The sequence below is a fragment of the Mauremys mutica genome, chromosome 3, assembly GCF_020497125.1.
Source record: "Mauremys mutica isolate MM-2020 ecotype Southern chromosome 3, ASM2049712v1, whole genome shotgun sequence".
Taxonomy (NCBI): domain Eukaryota; kingdom Metazoa; phylum Chordata; order Testudines; family Geoemydidae; genus Mauremys; species Mauremys mutica.
Window position 1 is genome coordinate 126884395 of NC_059074.1, and position 23956 is coordinate 126908350.

The window sequence follows — 23956 nt, forward strand, 5'->3', positions numbered from 1 at the left end:
CACACATTACAGCAGCAGTGATGATGTTAAAAAAATCCAAACACCTACCTTCAGGTAAAACAGATAACACATGCCTGGGTGAGTCTTTTATGCTCAAGAGGTATATCAGAATGTGATAAAAGACCAAGCAATTATTAACCTACCAGTGTAGCAAGTTTACACCTTTATATTGTGAACCTGGAACAGTTCTCCAATGAAAACAAATGGCCAAAAGGAATGCTCTTGCTAAAATACACAGAATTTCAGCCTGTCCATATGCCATTCTTTTGTTTACCACAGATTCCAACCTCTTAACCTCAATTAAACCCTAAAAGCCCAGCAAATGCATTGAAGAAGAATTAATATAGCTTAAGTCAATCATCTGTCTTCTGAGGTACCTTGCTTTTTTTAAAATGACTTACGGTTTTAGCTCCCAGAGAAGTGAATTTCAAGCTGTAATTGCTTTGTCAAAGTCCAACTATAACAAACAAACAAACCACTAATTTGTAGGCTCCTTATTTCAGCCAGGAATCTTAGTGCTTAGAGTGGCAGAACAGGTTTTATTTGGCACATTTAAAAAAAAAATTTTTTTTTAAAAACTCACATCTCAAAACTTTGGAAAACAAACAAAACCTGATATTTGTGATTCTGTGATTTTTGGGCCTCTGCATTTTCCAGGTTTTTTTGATTAAATATCTTGAGCAGCATCATAAAACTATTCTCAATTGTGCTTTATTATGCTCCATCAAACAGCACTGGAACTGAACTGAGTAACAGCAATTCATGTTGGTAACTGCAACAATTACCAAGGCTCAGCCCAGGAACTGAAGTCAGAACAACAGTCTCCTCTCAGAAGTGACTAGATTCATCATGAGTTGCTGCTACTAAACTGCTTTGACAGTCTAAGGCCCCTGAATTGGGGGGTGATGAAAGTTATTTGCCATTTCTGCATTCACAAGACCTCCATCATAAATGACTCACTGGTCAGGCTGTCTGCACACTGGGGAGCAGTTAGCTGATAGTTTTCAAAGGGCTTGTCTACACAGTAAGTTACCGTGTGGCAAGCCAGGGTATGAATCTACAGCACACTAGTTTGCAGCGCAGCTATGTCCTGTGTGGACACTAACAGCTCACTCAAAGTCCCGAAGTAGAGCTTAGCACAGTTGTAGCAGTAGTGTGCTAAGCCACACTCTGAGACTTTCAGTGCACTGTAGCAGTGTCCAAATGGTGTGTTAGTGTGAAGTGAGCTGGTGCACTATAGATTCATACCCTGGCTTGCTGCACATTAATTTGCCATGTAGACAAGCCCCAGTATAGATTAGGCCACCTCATTTCCACAGGAAAAAGTCTACAGTATTCATTTTTCCCCCAGATGAATTCAGTGCCTAAAGGTCAGCCTTCCATTAGTCTACTGAATGGGTACAAACCATGGCAGTAGCCCCGTCAGATGCTTCAACCCTGGCCTAGAGGAATCAAATCACAGATGAATCTACACTAAACTGGTTCTGGTACAGATGCCTCAGTTGTCTAAACAGCCACACTAGGAATGCTGATTTGTGGCAAGAATCATTACCGGTTCACCTCTGCTTCCATGCTAAGCTCTGTTCTAAACCTGTTCAGGAGCAACTCCTTCCAAATACCTATTCCACAGTTCCCAGCAGTAGTGGACTCGGACAATTCTGAAAGGGCTTCAGCCAACTGTGGAACAGTAGTGGGAGGACTGGTTGAACCATTCAGACACCCTAAGTCCACACTGGCACTAAAATGGTTCAGAATGACAGAGTTTAGGACCACACAGCAATTAGCCTTGCTGAAAGTAAATAAGTCTAATCCAACAGCACTTGGCAGGCATGTGCACAATTCAGAGCACATATTGCACATGCAAGGGTATGTCTACTCTAGACTAAGGAGACTATGCTGGCACAGGTACATCATCATAGGTGTGCTGGCATAGCCCTAAGGTGTAGACACAGCCTTTGCTGACGGGGGTTTCTGCATTGCTGTAGGAACACCACCTCACTGGACAATCATAGCTATGTCAACAGAAGCATTCTTCCATCAACGCAGCTGCGTCTACACTGGGGATTAGGTCGGTATAGGTTCGTTGGCCAGAAAAGTGGATTTTTTGCAAACCTTGTGATGTTCTATACCTTGTGAGAACACCCTACACCCCCATGTTCATCCTTATAAAATGATTGTGTGGTATCCAATGCAAACTTTGTCATGTTGGGTGTCTTCGGAAGGCTCATGATGCACTGAGCATTGTTGTTATAGTAATTGTTGTTGCAGTAATGTTATGTTATAATTTCATGTATACAGTTATGAAGCTGAAAATGTATCCTCGTGGCTTAAAATAAGCCCAGGCAGTTCACACCTCATCAGGGCACGTATGGGACAAACCCAGCCCAGCCTCACAGGAACAAAGGACGCTGGCCTAGGCAGCAACAAAAGGATCTGTTGGACTCTCCAGTGAGTCACCCCCCTTCCTTTGATTAGTTGGGGGCTCTGAAGGGAGTGTGTGCGCAAAGCCAAGAGGGAAAAAAGAACATGATAAAAGGGAAACACTTTGCCATGATCTCTCTCTTTCTCCTCCCTACATCTACAGACACCACACCAAGTGACTGAAGCACTGATCAAAGGGGAGAGCCTGGCTGTGGTGGGAAACATCTAAGTTTGTAAGGGCATTTAAAGTGTTAAGATCAGCTTGGAATGTGTTTTGCTTTTATTTCATTTGACCAAATCTGACTTATGTTTTGACTTATAATCACTTAAAATTTATCTTTATAGTTAATAAATTTGTTTATTCTACCTGAAGCAGTGCCTTTGGTTTGAAGTGTGTCAGAGGCTCCCCTTGGGATAACAAGCCTGGTACATTTCAATTTCTTTGTTAAATTGACAAACTCATATAAGCTTGCAGCATCCAGCGGGCATAACTTGATACTGCAAGAAGGAGGTTCCTAGGGTTGTGTCTGGGACAGGAGATATTAGCTAGTGTCATTTGGTTGCACAATCCAAGGAGCAGCTTACATGTCAGAGGCTGTGCATGAACAGCCCAGGAGTGGGGGTTCTCACAGCAGAGCAGGGTAAGGCTGGCTCCCAGAGTCAAGGATTGGAGTGACCTAGCAGGTCCCCAGTCCACATAACACCAGAGGGGAACGTCATGCCCTGACCTATGTGGCTATGTCAACTTAACTTTTAAGTGTAGACTGGGCCCAAGGCTTGTTACAGGTATGCTAAAGGGAATGGACAGTTCTTAGCAGAGTATTTAATGTTTGTACAATATGTCACACAATATGGCCCTGTGATCCTGATTGGAGTCTCTGCGTACCAACTGCAATAATAAAAAGAGTGAGAGAGTAACACTTCACTGGCCAAAAAGAATGCAAGAAAACACTCAAATTGAGAAATAGGCAATTCTGTGTTTCTATCCTGAAGTGCATATTATCCCTATCCAGGAAGGGTGTTTTATTATCTATCAGTACAGATTATTTTTGGGAACACGTCTTTTATGATGACAGAAAGTGATTGTTCAGCACATTGCAGAGGAAAAGCACACAAAATCATTGGCCATTCAAAAAGCTCTTCCCATACTCTATTCAGAATCTCACCAACTGACCCTCAAATGGACTCTCAGGATACATTTCACCAAACAGCAAGCATCCTGCCCTGAAGTATCATAATCAATCCCCAAAATGATACACTTCATTCAACCCCAAAACAATTAACAGAGTGAGATGGCATGATTTTCTTTGTTGAGGGGAAAACACAACAAAACACAAAAAAACCCAGGGAATTATCACTTTATATTTAAAGAACCTAAACATTTCTGGATAAAATTGGGACCAATTTGATTTTTAAACTCTGCCTTCCCCAAACAAATAGGAACCTCCCTTATCTGAAGAATCAACACTTACCATAGTTATTCCCTGTAATTAGAATAAGAAATAGCAGATTTAAGGAGTGTAAGATCTGGTGAGATGTTATGGTGACACACTGGCCACTACTATCAACATGCTAGCATCTACATACTCCCTCCTTTCATTGTTTCCGCTGATCACCACAGTTCTCAGTTGAGATGCAATGAAATGGGGGTGGGGGAAAACTGGTGTGTCATTGCTGGGAAACAAGATTAGAGAGAGAGATCTTATACCATGGTTGTAGAAGAAGTAAAAAGATCCTTCTTTTCCTCCACCCAGCCATCAAAGCAGCTAAAACCTGTCCTGGAGAATATTTCCAGAGTGTAAGTTGATTTGTCAACCTTGGCTGCCTCCATGCCAAGCCAGAAACCATCTCTACATAACACAGAGGTACTGTTCAGCTTCTGTGAGATGTTAACTTTTCTGTACAGTGTGTTCCATACTTTGATGGAACACATACTTGTCACCAAAATCTGGCCTATTCACAGCACACTAGAATTTCTGGAAGAAATCCGAATCACCACTTGCACTTCAGATCCTTGCTCCGGAGCACGATGCACCCCTGCTCACAGAGACTGGCATCACCTCTTGAAGAGGGAAAATCCAGCCCAAAACATGCCATAGTTTGGACTATTCTGAAGAAATTATTTCTGAAAAGAGAAGACTTTGCAGACCACCTCCTGGTGTCAAACTTATTTTTGCACAAAATACGGTAGGTAGGAGGTAAGAAAAACCATCTCCAATCGCACATATTCGCTAATATACTGGATTCCCTCTCAGTTAGTGTTCAGGCTATTCATGGGTGGCCTCCTGTCCTCAGATGAGAGAGAAAACATCTGTAGTTGCCCTCCTGCATCAAAGTTTTGCATTTGATACCATTTATTACCGTTTCTCATAAGGTGTCACTTGGGTTGATGGGAAAGCTCTGAGGTGGCTCCAATCCTTTCTTTTGGGATGCTCAGTGGAAATGCTCAGTGAGCTCATCTGTGGAGTCCTCATCCTTTTTAGCATCTATATTACAGTCCTGGGAGGTGGAGGTAATGTGTGAAAATTGAGAGCCACTGGTCTCAACTGATGAACCGTACTCAAATGATATCCAGCTCCTTCTCCTCTAGTGCAAGTAGCACTATCTACCAACTCTAAGCCCCTGGTTGAAGCTGAACCTGAGGGTATGGCTACACTGGCGATTTGCAGCGCTGGAAAGCCTCCACCAGCGCTGCAATTAGTAAGTGGCCACACCTGCAAGGCACTTCCAGCGCTGCAACTCCCTGGCTGCAGCGCTGGCCGTACACCTCACTCGGCATGGGGAATAAGGATTCCAGCGCTGGTTCTGCAGCGCTGGTCATCAAGTGTGGCCACACACCAGCGCTGTGATTGGCCTCCAGGGTATAAGGATGTATCCCAGAATGCCTGTTCAGCCACTCTGCTCATCAGGTCAGACTCTACTTCCCTGGCCTCAGGTGACCCGCCCTTTAAATGCCCCGGGAATTTTCAAAATCCCCTTCCTGTTTGCTCAGCCAGGTATGGAATGCAATCAGTGAATCTTTACAGGTGACCATGCCTCCACGTGGCAAACGAGCCCCAGCATGGAGCAATGGCGAGCTGATGGACCTCATCAGTGTTTGGGGGGAGGAATCTGTGCAGGCACAGCTGCGCTCTAGCCGTAAGAATTATGATACCTTTGCCCAGGTATCGAGAGCCATGCTGGAAAGGGGCCATGAGCGTGACGCGCTGCAGTGCAGGGTAAAAGTAAAGGAGCTCTGGAGTGCCTATTGCAAAGCACGTGAGGGGAACCGCAGATCCGGCAGTGCCCCCACGACCTGCCAGTTTTACAAGGAGCTGGATGCGATTTATGGGGGTGACCCCTCTGTAAATCCAAGGACCACGATGGACAGTTCAGAGCCGGTAGAGGAGGGGGAGGGGGAGGCAGACAGTGAGGCTACTGTGGTGGGGGAAGACACCCCGGAGTCCCAGGAGGCATGCAGTCAGGAGCTCTTCTCAAGCCAGGAGGAAGCTAGCCAGTCGCAGCCCCTGGAACTTGGTGCAGAAGAATTACAGGAGCAGGTCCCAGGTAAGCAGCTTTTATTGCAATGCAAAGGTTTTGGGAGAGGAGGGGGGATGGTATGGCTGCATGCCTGCATGCCTAGACATGGAATATCCCATTGATGTGGTCTATCACGTCACAGTAATCTGCCTCTGTAATCTCTTCAAAAGTTTCTGCAAGAGCATAGGCAATTCGCGTGACCAAGTTTAAAGGGAGAGCCATTGTGGTCCCTGTCCCATTCAGGCTAACGCGTCCGCGCCACTGTTCCAGGAGGGGTGGGGGAACCATGCTTGCACAGAGGCAAGCTGCATAAGGGCCAGGGCGGAATCCGCATTGTTGTAGGAGACCCTCCCTTGCTTCTTTGGTAACCCGCAGAAGGGAGATATCTTCAAGTATTAACTCCTGTGGGAAATGGAGGGAGTGTTTCAGTGCTGGTTTCCCCAACTGCATACCACGGCAGGCAGGAACCCCAGGGTTAATTCCTGAGGGACATGGCAGTGCTGCCTTTAACAAAGCCCAAAAACAGGCAGTCTAGCCATGAAGCAAGAAGCACCCTGCTCGAGCAGACCGCGGCAGGCAGGAACCCCAGGGTTAATTACCATTACCATTTCTGGAAGGCTGTGAATTCTCTAGCAGTTGCTGAAATGTCTGAGGAATGCTTGTGAGAGACTTTTACTTCAGATTATACACAATGCAAGCTCTCTTAAAATGTATCATTTGCTGTATTTTTATAGTGACCTTGAGTAGTCCTGGGCCGGTCTTATCAGTGACTGAAAGAAAGCTTCAGAACCTGAGAAGGAAACCTAACAGAAGCAAAGAAGATTTGGTCAAGGCAGTTATGAACCAGTGTGCAGCAGAGAATAAAAATGCGCAGAAATGGAGAGAAAAGATGCAGCACTGGAGGGAAACAGAAAGCAGGAGAAAGGCGTTGACGCAGAAGAAAACCACGAGGCAGCTTATAAACCTCATTGCGCGCCAAACAGACTGTATGCAGTCACTGGTAGCAATGCAGGCAGAGCACTACCGTGCAAAACCCCCACCCTCCCAAACCTCTTTCCCCTATGCACCAATGTCAGCTCGAAGTCCCGTTCCCCAGCATCCAGGTTCTTACCTACACCATCACCAGCTGCCCCCGACACCTGTACCGTCACCTATGAGCCCAGAGAACTACGACCCTTACCCTCTGCACTCAACCCCCATCACCATGCAACAGTACAATCCTGAGGTGCACAGCACTCCTGGCAGTACATATGCAAAACTATGAATGTACAGTTCAACAACCAACCCCCCTGCCCGTGTACTTCCTTTTTTTAAATAAATGATTTCTTTGATTATGAAACAGTTTTTATTACTGCATAAAGTGAAAGATAACAAACCCCAATGAAAACACAGGTAACAAACATCAAGGAAAACACAGGCACTTAAAAGCACTGTAACCAGTGCACGTCACTCCTGGTCAAGGCAAAAAAACATTACTGTTGGCTTTCAGCCTCAAATTCCTCCCTCAAGGCATCCCTAATCCTTGTTGCCCTGTGGTGGGCGTCTCTAGTAGCCCTGCTGTCTGGCTGTGCAAATTCAGCCTCCAGGACTTGCACCTCGTTGTTCCATGCCTGGCTGAACGTTTCACCCTTCCCTTCACAAATATTATGGAGGGTACAGCACGCGGATACAACCGCAGGGATGCTGCTTTCCCCCAAGTCTAGCTTCCCATAAAGCGCCCGCCAGCGTCCCTTTAAACGGCCAAAAGCACACTCCACAGTCATTCGGCATCGGCTCAGCCTGTAGTTGAAACGGTCCTGGCTCCTGTCCAGCTTCCCTGTATAGGGTTTCATGAGCCAAGGCATTAATGGGTAAGCGGGGTCCCCAAGGATCACAATGGGCATTTCAACGTCCCCTACTGTGATCTTTCGGTCTGGGAAAAAATGTACCTTCCTGCATCTTCCTGAACAGGCCACTGTTCCGAAAGATGCGTGCATCATGCACTTTTCCAGGCCAGCCTGTGTAAATATCAATGAAACGCCCACGGTGATCCACAAGCGCCTGGAGAACCATAGAGAAATACCCCTTGCGATTAATGTACTCGTAGGCTAGGTGGGGTGGTGCCAGAATAGGAATATGCGTCCCATCTATTGCCCCTCCACAGTTAGGGAAACCCATTTCTGCAAAGCCATCCACAATGTCCTGCACGTTCCCCACAGTCACGGTTCTCCTTAGCAGGATGCGATTAATGGCCCTGCAAACTTGCATCAACACGATTCCAACGGTCGACTTTCCCACTCCAAACTGGTTCCTGACCGACCGGTAGCTGTCTGGAGTTGCCAGCTTCCAGATTGCAATAGCCACCCGCTTTTCCACCGTCAGGGCAGCTCTCAATCTTGTGTCCTTGCGCCGCAGGGTGGGGGCGAGCTCAGCACACAGTCCCATGAAAGTGGCTTTTCTCATACGAAAGTTCTGCAGCCACTGCTCGTCATCCCAGACTTCCATGACAATGTGATCCCACCACTCACTGCTTGTCTCACGAGCCCAAAAGCGGCGTTCCACGGTGCTGAGCATTTCCGTTACCGCCACAAGCAATTTTATGTCACCCGCTTTAGGCAAATCCATATCATCATCGGAATCCTCACTGTCACTTTGGAGCTGAAGGAATAGCTCAACTGCCAAACGTGATGTGCTGGCGACAGTCAGCAGCAAATTCCTCAGCAGCTCAGGCTCCATTTCACAGCGTGCTGCACTCACAATGGCAAGAAACGTGGACGGCGAAAGTGTGACTGCTGGGAAGTGAAGCGATGCACCACGGGGCGTTGGAACAGGAAGCGGAATGACCCACACACTTCCTTCCCCTTCCCACAATACTCAGCACCAAAACGGCGCCAAAACGGGATGAGGTGCTCTGTGGGATAGCTGCCCACAATGCACCTCTCAGTACAGCGCTGGAAATGCTGCCAATGTGGCCACACTGCAGCGCTGGTAGCTGTCAGTGTGGCCACACTGCAGCGCTGGCCCTGCACAGCTGGACGACCAGCGCTGCAAACTACCAGCGCTGCAACTCGCCAGTGTAGCCATACCCTGAGTGAGATAGAGGTAATGCTGGAGAGAAGGGGGAAAACACTTTGATATGCAGAGCTAGCCTGTGCTCTTACTTTGGTGTGGCCAATAACCCTCCTCTTGTCCCTCTTATCCGAGGTAAGTGGTGCTTTCAACCAAAGAAGTTAGTCGGCATAGCTGAGCGTAAGGGTTAGAGCCCAGTTTGTTTTCACTTGGGCTGATAACCCACCCACTTTTCAGTGAGGATGCAGCCTAAATGAGTAGAATGTCAATAGTCCTCTACTGCCTTTCCACAATTCCCCCCAGAATGGGTGCCCAGAAGGACAGACAAGCTCTCCCACAATCCACTGGGAAAGAATTAGAATGGCTTAGTTTACTGCAGCACTAAGAATGATGGGATATGCCTTCAGAAATCCTGGCGGCACACATGTGGAGTGCAGCACCAGTGAAGACACTAACTCACATAGTGCTTTGCAACATGGCTGCACACACCCAAGCAAGATAACCCGGTGCCGATCACGAGACTAAGCCCTGCAGTGAAGACACCCTTTGAGAGAGCGGTCCTATGCAAAGACTAGATGGTGATCATGTTATTAGACACTGTTATAATACTTATGCACAAGAGATTGAATTAACATTGCACAGGGATCCTTAACTATGGCACTTCCTCACTTCTGAGGGCTTGACTTTGTAACCTTAATAACGTTCTTTTAACATACTTTTATAGACAATTATATAAAAACACGCAAATTGTTTGCAAACCTTAGATATATGTAATATTTAACCTTAAATATAAATTTAAGAGCCCCTGAAAGAGTGAAGCCTAAAGAAACAGCACGCATTTCTTTCTCAGCACTTCTCTCCAGAATGCCTTGTCTATGCAAATCCCTTAAGGAGCAATGGATCACCCATCTCACCTTCCCCATTGACACAGTAGCTGCAAGTGCTCCTTCTGCATAACAAATTGAATTACTGACAAGAGGTTCTTCATTATAATGAATTTGTTTATTTCTACAAGGCTTGTGGCTCCAATTTCTGTGGTAAATATCGATTAACAAAACTTGTGTGATTTATAGAATGTGTACACGCTACATAAATCAAGCACATGAATATGAGTCTAAGATTTAGTAGCCATTAGAATTATTGATTAGCTCAGACGTGTACAGAGCACAGGATGGGACTATGGAAATATGTGATGGAGCATGTCATGCAGTAGAGAGCAGAATCTGGGCCAGGGGTCTCAAACACGCAACCCGCAGCTCCCTGCAACCTCCCCTCGAGTTATTTCCTGCGGCTGCCAAGCTCCCTTACCCGTCGCCCCACCTCCCCCCAGTGCGCCGCATCCCTGCTCCTCTGCCTACCTCCAGGCACTTCCCACCCCCAGCATTTTCCAGGAGGGAGGGGGGAGGAGCGAGGAGCAGGGAGCCACGTGCTCAGGGGAGGAGGCGGAGAAGAGGCAGGGCAGGGATTTGGGGAAGGAGTTGGAATAGGTGCAGGGAGGGGGCGGAGTTGGGGTGGGGACTTTGGGGAAGGGGTAGGAAAGGGGATGGGGAAGGGTCGGGCCTCATGCAAGAGGTGGAGTGAGGGGAGGGCCGGAGGCAGCGGGGGGGGGGGGGGAGTCTGTATTTTTAGACATACTTGCTGACCGATATTTTGAAATAAATTACCATAATAATTGAAACTGGTGTGATTATATTGTGACAAATAAAATATGAAGAATTTTAAAATATTGTGTGCAGAATTTTAAACTTTTGGGCGCAGAATTCCCCTCGGAATACAGAGTGGCACACATTGCCTGATACACTAATATGAAGCAGAGCAGAGACCACTCCTAGGTTTGGTGCTCCCTTCCTCTACTCATGTGTTTCAGTCAGAGAAATGAGTGTTTTGGCAGTGCAAAGTGGGGCAGTTAGAAAAACAAAAACAAAACAAAAAAACCCCAACCACCTTGATCTTCATAATAAGACAGAAGGAAAAGGGTTAGTGGCACTGCCCCTTGCTACTAGAAACACGATACTGAGCAGAGAATGGAATTCTTCCCATCTGAGCCACCATGACAAGGCAGAAGGAATGAAAAAGTGGCTCTCCTCCTTCCCAGAATCTTAGGGCATGTCTACATTACGTGCTGGATTGACACGCAGGGGTGGATCCAGTGGGGATCAACTTATCGCATCTACTCTAGACTCAATAAATTGACCACCAAGCACTCTCCCGTCAACTCTGATACTCCACCAGAGTGAGAAGCGTAGGCAGAGTTGATGGGGGAGCCGCAGCCATCGACTTACCACAGTGAAGACACAGTGGTAAGTAGATCTAAGTACATCGACTTCAGCTACATTATTCAAGTTGCTGAAGTTGCGTAACTTTACTTAGATCGATCCCCCCCCAGAGTGTAGACCAGGCCTTAGGGCTGAGAGATCCTTTCTAAGGGCTTGGCTACACTTACAAATTTGCAGCGCTGCAGCAGGGTGTGAAAACACACCCTCTCCAGCGCTGCAAATTGCGGCGCTGCAAAGCACCAGTGTGGTCAAAGCCCCAGCGCTGGGAGCGCGGCTCCCAGCGCTGTCCGTTATTCCCCACAGGGAGGTGGAGTACGGACAGCGCTGGGAGAGCTTTCTCCCAGCGCTGGCGCTTTGACTACACTTAGCGCTTCAAAGCGCTGCCGCGGCAGCGCTTTGAAGTGTAAGTGTAGCCAAAGCCTTAGTGGTTCAGGGAAGTAAGGAATGGGATCTACTATTGGTATCACTCCAGGACAAGTTCTCTAAGTACTTGCTACATTTTTCAAGCCTGCTGGGATTATACTGAGGTTTTTCAGAAGGGTAAATGTAACATTTGCGCCACAGCTGGTCAGGAATATTTTTGCCAATGTAGTTTTGTAATTTGTTTTTATAGAAAATGCAGTTTCTGGAAATTTTCAATTAACATGGGAAAATTTTGATTTTGCTGAAATGTTTTGATGTTTAGTGGTGGTGGGGGAAAGCCTAGATGAAATATTTTGATTCACATGCTGTCAACCTGAATTGAAACATTTATTTGTAAAACCAAATAAAAACATTTCTAATGATTTTCTAAACACTTTTCCCTAGCGAAGACACAGTCTTAAAGTGGTCCTAAAAGCAGCATCTACATCTCTCTGCAAATCTAATTCTGCTCCTGCTTCCCCGGCACTACCACCAATGGGAGTGCTAATGTAGACAGACATGTTTTTACCACCATGACCTCTAGATCTGCTCGGAGCAGGATTAGAAGACATAGTGATAGAACCATGTAGACAAAGGGTAGGCAACACACGGCACCGAAGGCGGCATGCGAGCTGATTTTCAGTGGCACTCACACTGCCCGGGTCCTGGCCACCGGTCCAGGGGCTCTGCATTTTAATTTAATTTTAAATGAAGCTTCTTAAACATTTTAAAAAACCTTATTTACTTTACATACAACAATACTTTAGTTATATATTATAGACTTATAGAAAGAGACCTTCTAAAAACATTAAAATGTATGACTGGCACACAAAACAAATTAGAGTGAATAAATGAAGACTCGGCACACCACTTCCGAAAGGTTGCCAACCCCTGATGTAGACTATCTATATGCATTTCTATTACTACATTGTCTAGACCTCAAAGCAAGTCTAGACAACATAGTGGTAAGAAGGTATGATCATCAGCAGCCAGCCTGCTCTAGTGCTCCCAAAATGTTACAGTAACAGCAGGAGAATTGCAGGAGAATTTCAGAAAGAAATGTAGACATGGCCAAAGAGTGTCAGTCTGATTGCACTGAGTGGTGCACAAAATATTGGGGAGTTAGGTGGTTAATAAACAAACTCTTTGTAAAAGGTCTAAGAATCTCCTCTCTAAGGAAGGTTTTTTATAATTACATGCTAATTGGTGTAATCTGATACATTTCTAAAAACAAAAAATATATAAATTAAAAAAAAAAAACAACAACAACAACTGCTCTTCAAAAGCCATCCCAGGCAAGAATAGTTATGCTAATACCAATCTCAAAAAATGGGATGAAATCCACCTGAAGCAAAATTTAACCTTTTCCCCCACCCAATTCAAATGCTACCCAATAGTTAATTTAATCACAATATCCAAATATTCAGAGTCTACACCAGGGGTGTCCAAACTACGGCCCGCGGGCCAACTGCGGCCCGCGGGTCAGTTTTTATTGGCCCGCAGCAAATTCTGAAAATATAATTGAATATGGCCCGCACATGGCGCTTGAGCTCAACTCTGTTGCACTTCTCAGTTTCAACACTAGATGGAGCAAGGCTCTGCTGTGAGCTCCTTGGGCAGTGCAGCTGCAGAGCCCGGCCTGACCCAGTGCTCTGAGCTGCGCGGTGGCGGTGGTGGCATGTCCCGGCTCCAGCCGGGTGGCGCGGCTGTAACACTGCCAGCCACTGGTGCTCCGGGCAGCACGGTAAGGAGGCAGGGAGCAGGGTGGGTTGGATAGAGGGCAGGAGAGTCCGGGGTGGTGGTCAGGGGGCGGGGGTGTGGATAGGGGTTGGGGGGAACAGGGGGTTGAATGGGGGCAGGGGTCCCGGGGGATAGTCAGGAAGGAGGGGGGTTGGGTGGGGTGGCAGGGGGCAGTGAGGGGCAGGGGTTCTGGGGGCAGTCGGGGACAGGGAGAAGGGGTGGGTGGATGGGGCAGGGGTCCCGGGGGGTAGTCAGGAAGGAGGGGGGTTGGGTGGGGTGGCAGGGGGCAATGAGGGGCAGGGGTTCTGGGGGCAGTCGGGGACAGGGAGAAGGGGTGTGGATGGGGCAGGGGTCCCGGGAGGGCCGTCAGGAATGAGAGGAGGGGTTGGATGGGGCGGCAGGGGCCCAGGGGCAGTCAGGGGACAGGGAGCAGGTGTGTGTGGATGGGGCAGGGGTCCCAGAGGGACCATCAGGGAATGGGGCAGTTGGATGGGGCAGGAGTCCTGGCCGGGGGGGGGGGGGTGGTAGATAGGAGGTGGGGGCTGGGCCATGACCCCCTCCCCTAACCGGCCCTCCATACAATTTACGAAACCCGATGCGGCCCTCAGGCCAAAAAGTTTGCCCGCCCCTGGTCTACACCATTCTGGATAGAGATTTGCTTTCTAAAGAAAGCTATTTCTGCAGTCAATCAGTCCCAGTCAGTGCACAGACTAATATCACGTCATCTATGTAAAATGTGTTGACTTTCAGATATCTTGTGTCCATTATTTCTGGAACACAGCTTGCTGTTCAGTACAATAGAAAAGTGAAAATTCCAGTCTGCCAAAACCCCAACAAAATTAACACAAACAGCAGTGCTTTTAAGATTAAATACAGCTTCAAGGGCCACACAAGGTACTGCTAGGAATCAAATTTAAAAGGAATGGGGAAATTTAAAAAGGAACCCAAACTACTCTACAGAAACAATCCCTGATTATGGTGAAGTTAAACCTTGCAGGGAAAGGAAAGAGGAAGCCAAGAATTTTAAACAAATATGAAAAACAATTTTTTTCCAAAGAAGAAGAATGGCAAAATAAAATGCTGAAGAGCGACTCACACTTTAGAGGATTATTTGGCTAGGCTGTGCCCCTCAATCTGCCCTGTTAAAATTGCTGGCTGACCACAACCACAGAAAGAATTAAGGTACTGCAGTTAAACAATGCTAAGATAATCAAGGAGCAGTGTAGTTAAAAGGAATTTCTGTAGGAACTGAAGAATTGTAACCTTGGAGTAGATCAGGCATGCAAGTCATTTACATTATTCTGAATCAATCTAACAGTGGGAATACTACTTTGTTGTGCACTGAACAGATATAAAGTTTGCCACCAGTTCATGTCCCTTATACCTGAGGTGCTAGTGAATCAAATTAGTAACAGTAAATTAAGAGCGGTATCCAATACATCTTTGTTTCTTAAGATGTTCAGAATCCTCTAAAAAGACTGTTTACAGACTCTTTGTGTTGGGGATAATGTATGCATTCCAGGAATATAAAGAAAATAAATAAAATAAAGAGACAGCATCCCTGCCTTACCACCAAGCTTCCTATGGTAGCTGAACATACTCAAACTAATCAGAGGAACACACATGCAAAAAAAATAGCTGATCCTTTCACTTTTAAAATAGAAAAGCTTTATTAATGAGTTTTTAAACTCAGCTTACCACTTTTATACAAGACTCATTTGCCACAAAATTCCCCAAACCAGGCTATCAAAAGGATGCAGGCACTATTTTGCGATAATAGAACAGAAAGGCTATCACAAATTGAGTTCGATAAAACTTTTGAATCTGCTTATGCATATATAATCATGTATTTTCTGTTTCTTTCTGAATTTAAGCAGCGATATTTGCAAGTTATTTGCTCTTTAAGAATCCGTTTGTTCTGGTTTCTTAGTCCTCACCTGAAGCCATAATGGCATTGTGACATTATGAATATTTCTATAGTAACCAATGGAGATGTCTGGAAATTATAACTTAAAGCAATACACTGCAAGGTGCGGATGAGGTGTCGTGTTGTCATTCCAGATTTCTGGTAATAAAAACAGGACATTGAAAAACATTTTAGTTGGACAATATAAAGCTTTCCAGGAGCTAAGCGGCTCTTTATAATTCTATGTGATCGATGCTCGAAATACATAATTTGTTTTGGCAAAAGTCTTACATGCTAAAACACCCTCGCCCTTTTGACAGGTATTTTGTAGAGACCCTTGCACCATCAGAGGCCACTGGAGGGGAGAAAAGTGTACAGGCGATGTACTGCCTGAGGGTGAGGAACCCTGCAGAGAGGTAGTTACCTCTCATCATTAGGAGAGCGCAAAGGGAAAGGTTCAGAGAAGGAAGAGAATAGCATGGCTGAGGGGCAAGAGAAGTGGTTACCAATGCTGATGCAAACACTTCCCAAAAGGATAGTGGGGGAAGTCCGGCTATCTGTGGGGGGAAGTCTGACTCTGTGACATATGATACCCCAGAGGTGTACAAAGAACCCCCCCCCCAAAAAAAACCTCAGAAAGAAAAGAGTCTCTTCACTACATAGACTTGGCACTCCCTTTCTCCACCCTCCCTCCTTTCTGGGCTTGGCTACACTTACAAGTTGCAGCGCTGGTGGAGGCTTTCCAGCGCTGCAACAACACCCCGTCCACACTTGCAGGGCACAACCAGCGCTGCAACTCCCTGGTTGCAGCGCTGGCTGAAAACCCATCCCGGCAGGGGTATAAGGAGTGCAGCGCTGGTGATCCAGCGCTGCTCAGCAGGTGTGGACACTCACCAGCGCTTTAATTGTCCTCCAGGGAATAAGGAGTTATCCCAGAATTCCTGTGCAGCCACTCTGCACATCAGTTTGCACTCTACTGCTCTTGCCTCAGGTGACCCGCTCTTTAAATGCCCCGGGAAATTTAAAAATCTCCTTCCTGTTTGCTGCAGCCAGGTGTGGAGTGCAATCAGTTAATCAGTTACAGGTGACCATGCCTCCACGCGGCAAACGAGCCCCAGCATGGAGCACTGGTGAATTGCAGGACCTCATCAGTGTTTGGGGTGAGGAATCTGTTCAGGCACAGCGGCGCTCTGGCCGTAGGAATTACGATATCTTTGAGCAGATATCAAGGGCCATGCTGGATAGGGGCCATGATCGGGACGCACTACAATGCAGGGTGAAAGTTAAAGAGCTGCGGAGTGCCTATTACAAAGCCCGAGAGGGGAATCGACGATCCGGAACTGCCCCCACGACCTGCCGTTTTTACAGGGAGATGGACGAGATACTTGGGGGTGACCCCACTGCCAATCCCAGGATAACGATGGACACTTCTGAGCAGGCTGGGGGACAGGCGGAGGAGGCGGCGGGGGGGGGGGGGGAGAGGAAACCGTGAGTGAAGCTACTGGGATGGGGGAAGACACCCCAGAGTCCCTTGAGGCATGCAGCCAGGAGCTCTTCTCAAGCCAGGAGGAAAGTACCCAATCGCAGCAGCCAGCAGTTGCAGAAGGACAAGCAGAGGAGCGGGTTACCGGTAAGCGGCTTTTATTTTCTGGGTGGAAATGTTTCTGGAGAGGAAGGGGGGTTATGGCTGCATGCATGCCAGCCTCTAGATGTGGAATAGCCCGTTGATGTGGTCTATCACGTCGCGGTAATCTGCTTCAGTTATCTCAGCAAAAGCTTCATCCAGAGCGTGGGCAATATGCCTGCGCAGGTTTATAGGCAGAGCCACTGTGTCCCTTGTCCCAGTGACGGTGACGCGTCCGCGCCACTCTGCTGCCAGTGGTGGGGGGACCATTTCTGAACACAGGCACGCCGCATAGGGTCCCGGGCGGAATCCACATTGCTCTAAAAGAGCCTCCCGCTGTTCCCTAGTGACTCGCAGTAGGGAAACATCTTCCAGGATTAAGTCCTGTGAAAAATGTTGGGAGACTCTTTAGTGAAGAGATAGGGAGATAAGATCACCCCTGCATCTGCATCTTCACTCAACCCCTCTAGCACTCCAGATTACCCGAAGCAACCAGCTCCCCTCTATCACTCAAGCCCCACTTCTATAAGCACCCCTCACTCACCATTTCGTGGCTTCTGTTGTGTTATGCGTGTGGGGAAAAGAATGCTAAAGTCAGTGTAACAATTCATGTCTGGAGATAGTGGATACAATGCTGCCCGTGTTAAATGTTGTCATTTCTGTGTTTCTACAGTGACCTTGAGTACTGGACTGCCCAGATGTTCAACATCACAGAGGCTTCAAAATTTGAGAAAAAATCCCCGCAAGAGCAAAGAGGACATGCTGAAAACTGTTCTTCATCACTCTGCTACAGAGAGAAAAGAATTGAAGGACTGGAGAGAGGAGAGCAGGATCCGCAAGAGAAATGCAGTGGCCAAGAGGAAAAGCACGGAGCGGCTGCTAAGCATCCTGGAGCGCCAAGCGGACTCTATAGAGTCACTCGTTGCCATGCAAGCAGAGCACTACCGTGCTACTCCCCCACCCGCCCCGTCCTTTTTGCCTTGTGCCCCAATGTCAGCTCAAACCACCTTTCCCCAGCATCCAGGTTCTTACCACCACCAGCTGCCTCCAACACCTGTACGTTCACCAACCAGCCCTGATACCTACCACCCTTACCCTCTGCATTCAACCCCCATCACCATGCAGTATATGCACCCTGAAGTGCAGGATTCATTAAACAGCAATCCAGACAGGACATATGCAAACTTGTGACTGTACAGTTCACCAACCCACACCCCTGCCCTCTTGTGTTCATGAAATGTTGTGTGTCTGTCTGTCTGTCTGTCAAGGAAGTTTTTTTCTTTTCAATAAAACAATTCTTGGCTTTGAAAACAGTCTTTATTATAGCAGATAGTGAAAGATACCTTAGCCCAGTAAAGAAAGAGGCACTGCAAATCATTTTAGGGATAATAGAATAACAGTGTAAACAGTGCAATTCACTCCCATGCAAGGCAGCAAACATTACTGTCGGCTTTCAGCCTCAAATTCTTCCCTCAAGGCATCCCTAATCCTTGTAGCCCTGTGCTGGGCCTCTCTATTAGCCCTGCTCTCTGGCTGTGCATATTCAGCCTCCAGGACTTGAACCTCGGTGGTCCATGCCTCACTGAATGTTTCACCCTTCCCTTCACAAATATTATGGAGGGTACAGCAAGCGCATATAACCGCGGGGATGCTGCTTTCCCCCAAGTCTAGCTTCCCATACAGACATCTCCAGCGGGCTTTTAAACGCCCAAAAGCACACTCCACAGTCATTCTGCACCGGCTCAGCCTGTAGTTGAACCGGTCCTTGCTCCTGTCAAGCTTCCCTGTATAGGGTTTCATGAGCCAAGGCAGTAACGGGTACGCGGGGTCTCCAAGGATCACAGTGGGCATTTCGACATCCCCTACTGTGATCTTCCTGTCTGGGAAAAAAGTCCCTGCCTGCATCTTCCTGAACAGGCCACTGTTCCGAAAGATGCGTGCATCGTGCACCTTTCCAGGCCAGCCTGTGTAAATGTCAATGAAACGCCCGCGGTGATCCACAAGCGCCTGGAGAACCATGGAGAAATACCCCTTACGATTAACGTACTCTGATGCCAGGTGGGGGGGGGCCAGAATAGGAATATGCGTCCTATCTATCGCCCCTCCACAGTTAGGGAAACCCATTTGTGCAAAGCCATCCACAATGTCCTGCACGCTCCCCAGAGTCACGGTCTTTCTTAGCGGGATGCGATTAATTGCCTTGCAAACTTGCATCAAAACGATTCCCACGGTCGACTTTCCCACACCAAACTGGTTCCCGACCGACCGGTAGCTGTCTGGAGTTGCCAGCTTCCAGATTGCAATAGCCACCCGCTTTTCCACCGTCAGGGCAGCTCTCAATCTTGTGTCCTTGCGCCGCAGAGTGGGGGCGAGCTCAGCACACAGTCCCATGAAAGTGGCTTTTCTCATACGAAAGTTCTGCAGCCACTGCTCGTCATCCCAGACTTCCATGACGATGTGATCCCACCACTCAGTGCTTGTTTCCCGAGCCCAAAAGCGGCGTTCAACGGTGCTGAGCATTTCTGTGAATGCCACAAGCACTTTGGTGTCACACGCGGCAGGAGAATCGATATCGATATCATCGTCAGACTCCTCACTGTCACTTTGGAGCTGAAGGAATAGCTCGACTGCCAAACGTGTTGTGCTAGCGACAGTCATCAGCACAGTCCTCAGCAGCTCGGGCTCCATTTCCCACAGAAATCGCGATTCACACACAGAGCAGAAATACACTCACAATGGCGCCAAACGTTGCCAGAAAGACAGAATGCTGGGATGTGAAGCGATGCACCACGGGGCGTTGGAACAGGAAGCGGAATGACCCACACACTTCCTTCCCCTTCCCACAATACTCAGCGCCAAAACGGCGCCAAAACGGGACGAGGTGCTCTGTGGGATAGCTGCCCACAATGCACCTCTCAATACAGCGCTGGAAAGTGCTGCAAGTGTGGCCACACTGCAGCGCTGGTAGCTGTCAGTGTGGCCACACTGCAGCGCTGGCCCTACACAGCTGCATGACCAGCGCTGTAACTCCCAGCGCTGCAACTTGTAAGTGTAGCCAAGCCCTCTGAGGAGAAAGACACCATGGTTCTCTGGGGCTACCATAATTCCCCAGTCCTCTATTAGTAGGTACAAAACTGCTGGCAGATGCCACAAACCCTCCAAATGGCCCTCACAATCATCTCCCTTTCAATGCCCTTCATTCCAGCACACCTCACTAACACTGCTTTCTTTAACAGCAACAACAAAACAATAAGATACTGACCGTCAAAAACGTTAGCACAGAGTTGGGTTACCTACCACTGCTTTGTACCCCTCCAGAATGTGTAGAGTGGCTACACCTAAACCTCTGAAATACAGAGCTAAGATAATGCCTGCTACACTACACTTCCATAGCTTAACTCTGCCTTTGAGGGGATGACAAAGGATACTTATACATGAGTTTTCTGTGCTCACCACAACCCCACTTCATTACTCTTAATTAGAGACACTCCCCGCCCCCATTACCTCTCACTAGGCTAGATCTTCCAATATTGATTCAGGGAGTACTTGCAGCTGGTTAGCATAGCACTTACTGTCATCTCCACTGGTCACAACATCCACTAGCCATGTCAAAAGGAACAAGCAACATAATAATGGGGTGAACTATTCTAATCATCTCTTGTACAGTCTCTGTGCCCGCTAGAATGCCTTATCTGCACTGGCATTCACATACTGCCATACATCCTCCCTATCTTCTGTTCTCCACCATTGCTCCTAGGAATACTGGAGATGTTGGCACACACCTCTCTGCACCACAAAGTTTACTGAGGTAAGACGATGGCCCTGAGGCATTCCTTAAGGCAAGGATGAATGAGTTTTAACAATTTATGCACTCTGAAGAGTTTTCCCCATTGATCTTCACATCCTTGATAAGGGTACTGTCCTGGGATCTTTCATAGAGACTCCCTGACATTGTTCAAAGGAGCCAGAGTTGAGGTTGCCTGTGAAGCATTACCTTATCTCTGTATTTCTTGACTTTCAGAGGCTTAAGTTTAGTACCCTTCGCACTCTGGAAGGGCACAAGGCAACCCCAGAAGCAACCTTAACTTTGCATTAAGTTTTTTTTGTCAGAGGAGTTTAATTGATCTACAGTTTTGTTGACTATACTCTGCTTACAACTGAAAGATATCAGTTAGCTTTTATTCATCATAGAGAGTCCATATCCAAGATTATTTTAGTTGTAGATGTAAACCATTCATAAGAATTAATTATTGCAAAATGTGTGTGGATTAACACAAAAATATACCCCATGCTCATAAAAGAAGCTTATATAGTGAAAATATGCAGACTGGCATCAATATGCAAGAATCTCATCTTGTACTACTTCCAAGAGATTTATTTCCAAGTCTTGCCATTTTTGTGGCAATAAACTTGTTTTAATTTCAGTCATGTACCAGAACAATTACATGTTCAGGCTAATAATTTTAACTAGAGGATTAATACCCCAAAATGCAGAGAGTGATCTACTACGGAGGAACCAAAATGAGAATCTATGAATTATACTAATGTTAAGAACTTGATGAAAATAAATTTGTATAAGTGATGGGAAACTACTGGCAAAGTAGGCAGCATTGAAGATTTTTCAAGAGACTAAAAATAAAATTTCAACACACAAAGTGAGCACTCCTTCTCATGACAGGACTGATCACTGTCAGCATTGCCTGCCTGCAAGCCACATCATTTCCACAGAAAATACAACCTTAAATCAGAGAGGCACAATAGTACTCCAAGGTATCTTAGCAATGACAATGTGTCATTATCAATCTGTATTTGTGCAGAATTATAGCTTCTCAGAAGAAATACTTAATACATTTATATACACAAACATATCTTAGATTTGATACCCTTGCATCTGATTTGTAGCCAGACACTCAACAAAAATTTTTAAGTATCATTTACTTTGAAATTCTATTTTGTTAAAACTCTCACCTGATCAACTTCCAACCCCCAATATTCCTTTACTGCTTGTGATTTAAGAAAACTATTATGTGAAAACAACTTTCACAGTAGCTACTAACTGCCCCTTCTAAAATTCCCAAGCTCTTTTTGTTGACCGCACACTGTCTCTGAAGTATTTTCAGGGAGAAAAGCAACAGAGTGCATGGGCCAAGAACATTGAAGTAGCTTGGACTCCTGTTTTATATTATACAGTACAAAACAATCACAGGCTCCCAAACAGGGGAAAAGGAAGGAGGTGTGTGTGTGTATTTTCTTGGTTTTTAGTAGGTGACAGGTGTAATAGTAACAAACCCTAAGTTTACTACCAGTCAATAAATGATCCAAACCCTTACTTCAGCTGGGCTTTGTTTTAATCAGAGGTGATGCTCTTTTTGTTGAACAGGCCAGTTAGCAAAACTGCTGGAGGAATTGGCATAGAAATGTTCCCACCACTAGAGAAGGATCAACATCTAATTCTCTGAGACCTTGCCTTTACTAGCAAACTTCATAGCTGGAATTCACCAGTGGTTCAGCTCCATCAATGGTAATAATGGTAGAAGCTGTAGTGCAGACAGGAATCAGGCAGCTGACTATTTAGGGTACTGAATGAAGACAGATTAAAGATTCTAGTCTAAACATTGAAAAGATTTTACTCCATAAAGCAAGCCTATAAAAAAACCCAACAACTCAACGAAGTGAAATTCCCAGAAGAATGATTTAAAAAACCCTAAATGAGGATAATGGAAAATGTCACTAAATATCTTAATCCTGGCATTTAAGACAAGATGGAGTATTGCACTAACACAAACAATGAGAACAGTAATGAACTACCCCATTCCCATGACAAAGTAGTCTACATCTAAGTGATTCAAGATTCATATTCGGGACAGGGTGGGGAAGAAGGGGACTTGTTCCAAGGAGCTTTGGAAACGTCAACCACCATTACGTTAATAACATCATAGCCTGAAATTAGAACCAAAAAGCAGGATGGATGGACTGGCTTTGATCAGTGATCCTCATTTCTGTATTTAAGCACCTGTTGCAGTAGGATAATTCTGTTGCTAAAAGACTCTGGAAACTAGCAATAGCTTAAACATTTAAGTAGGTAAAGCAAAAAAGACTAAATAGAGTGGATAAATCTGCCACATCGGGGCTTAGTAAATTTCATCCCTAATAATAGGGAAAGTTTTTAGGTCTATACAAGCCTATTGCATAAAAACAGCGGCTTTGGAAACTTCATTTCAGATAGAACAGAAGGTCTGCGAAAGCTCTCCGTACACCTCAGTACTTACCGCAGGAGCCAATAATAACCAACCGAGTCCCCCCTTATTTTTAAGAGGATACGGGAGGCTGGATTTTGCCAAGCGCAGGAGGAACCTGAGCTCCTTCTCTCGGACGCCGCATCCAATGCTCTGCCTCAGCGCAACGCCTGGGTCCCACCCTGCGGCCAGGTACCCTTCACCACCCCCGAGAGCCGGGAGAGGCACTGAAACGCGGATACAGTCACTGGCTTCCCCCAGACACGCCCCAGCGGGTGCAGGACGGGGGCGCACGCGGCGGCACGGGCGGCTGCTTGCCCGGGCTGCACAGTGAGGGGCCAGGCAGCCCCAGGCGCTACCCCTCGGACCCGGCTGGCGGCTGTAAACACGCCGCGGGAGCCGCTTTGTTGCCTTCTCAAGGCAGCGCACGTGGGGAGGCGGCGCCCGCAGCGCGTGCTGCCCCGGGGTGAACGCGGCAGCCGCGCCCACCCCGGCCGCTACCCGAGGATTGGCCAGCGCGGGTGGGGAGTGGGCGGTGCCCGCTCCCGGTTGGCGGCGGGGTGTGTCCGTCCGGTGCAGGCGCGCTGGGGGTTAGCGGCGCCGAGAGCGGGTGCGGGCAGCTGCGGGGGTTCCTGTCCCGCTGCGCTCGCTGAGGCGGGGCCCCGGGGACGCTGTAGCCCTCGGCTCGCCTGGGCCGTGCACAGCACCCCCGCATCCCTCGCAGCAGCCCTTCTGCACGGGCTCTGCCCCAGCAGCACCCTGCCTGCGTCCTCCTGCCAAGCCC

General features: G+C 47.2%; 1 protein-coding gene across 1 annotated transcript in view; it reads right to left on the bottom strand.

The window, feature by feature from the left end:
- FRMD1 (FERM domain containing 1) overlaps positions 1-23577 on the bottom strand; it is a 76002-nt gene extending 52425 nt beyond the window's left edge. The window contains exon 1 of the mRNA XM_045012001.1: positions 23206-23577. The gene's annotated coding sequence lies outside the window, so the exon portion shown is untranslated. The remainder of the gene's footprint in view (positions 1-23205) is intronic.
- Positions 23578-23956: the final 379 nt, after the last annotated feature.